The following is a 2,000-nucleotide window of genomic DNA, read 5'->3' on the forward strand; positions in this document are numbered from 1 at the left end:
TATATATATATATAGATAGATAGATAGATAGATATACATATACATACACACACACAAGGAATGCTGACTGCATCATTCAGGTGATATGAAGGAGAGTAAAATACCTTTTGCATTACACACATACATACACTTAACTAGATACACATCTTATATGGGCTGATCCTATGGAGGTAGCCTAGGTTCTTGACAGGTTAGTCGCAGGAAGCCAACAACAATAGTAACAAGCTATATCATACTGCTGCCTTTTACAGTCTGTGTGATCTGGAGCAACTTATGAAACAGACCAAACTCAGGAGTAAGGTGCTCCCTTCATGCTTTCCTTTTGACTAATGACATCAAAGAATAACTGTAAGCAACTGAACCAGCTGTCTCTGACCCCATTTTACAAGAACTTGGAAAGTCTATGAACACTGTTTCACCTGTCATGCCAATCCCTATTTTCTCTCCTATAAAGCAGAAGATATATAATACAAAAGGCATACAATTACACAGGTAACATTGTTTGCTAATAAAATAGTGTAGAGTATATACTTTAAAATAGATGATTTGGATGTAGAAAACTGACAACACACTGCTCTGTTCTTAGTTGATTCATTACTTTCAATCCTTCCCTTAAAACTGCTTCAATATTGACATCAATAACAGTATATAGTAGTAGTAGCAGCAGCAACAGTATCTGTACATGGGGGTAAATGCATAGAACACTATGGTCTTCAAATATGGAATGCATAAGGGAAGCAACAACTGGATTATGTGTACATCTTTAGTTAAAAAAGTTATGTCAATGTAAATATAATACATGTAAATGTATTGTCAATATATGTAAATTAGTTAAACGACTTTTGTGCTAAACAGCATTTTCTAGAGAGATATAGACTGTAACCTATTTAAGTATAATGAGCCTGAAACAAATCTTCCTGGGCTTGAATTGTTAACACCATAAAATTCAATACACACAGACAGAGTTACATAGATGCATGTTTGTATTTGGGTGTACAAAAGAGGGAGAAAATGTACTCAATACAACATAGTAGAGTTTCTTTAAATGAAGATGAGTCTTTTCTCCTCAGAATTCTAAGAAATGTAATAGAAATTGGAAAATGGAGTAGTAACAGCTTCATACAACTGAAAGTACTGTATGACATGTACTGAGTGTGTTTTCTCTTACTAGTACACCTAAATGCATATACATACATACACACACACACACATATATATATACATACATACATGCACACACACACACACATATATATATATATATATATATATATACATATACACACACACACACACACACCAATGCACACATTAATATATACATACATACATATTAGTACATATACACACACACACACACACACATATATATATATATATATATATATATATAAATTTGTTGTTGAAAATGCACCTAAATTTGAAAAACTGGTAATTGTTTAAATTAAATTTATTTACATATATACCAAACTAGTTTCAACAATAATTTTTGTTTATCAATGATAAAAATTTAGAATTAAATTCATAATTCTAAATTTTTACCATTGATAAATAAAAAATATTGTTGAAACTGGTTTGGTATGTATGTAAATAAATTTATTTAAAAACAATTACAAGTTTATCAAATTTAGGTGCATTTTCAACAACAAATTTGCCTATATTTTTCCTGCATGGAAATACACACCCTCTTTTGTCATATATATATATATATATATATATACAAATTAAAAGGGTAAAGGATTATCAATTTATTAATTCATTGTTGATTTATTAATTTATTAATTAATTGTTGATTTATTAATCAACAATTAATTAATAATTTTTACCATCACTCATAATCCAGAAACGCGTCTACAGTTAACCTTCGGAATGGTTAGTTTTCATTGTTTTTTCTTCTTGTTTTTGCCTTTGTGAGTTACAAGTGATGCTATCTGTGGGATTCTCAGTTTTTTTAGCTGCTATTTCTGAACTTCGGTATATGGTGAAGCAAATATTTGCTG

Source organism: Octopus bimaculoides, chromosome 8, assembly GCF_001194135.2.
Source record: "Octopus bimaculoides isolate UCB-OBI-ISO-001 chromosome 8, ASM119413v2, whole genome shotgun sequence".
In the NCBI taxonomy this organism is placed as follows: domain Eukaryota; kingdom Metazoa; phylum Mollusca; class Cephalopoda; order Octopoda; family Octopodidae; genus Octopus; species Octopus bimaculoides.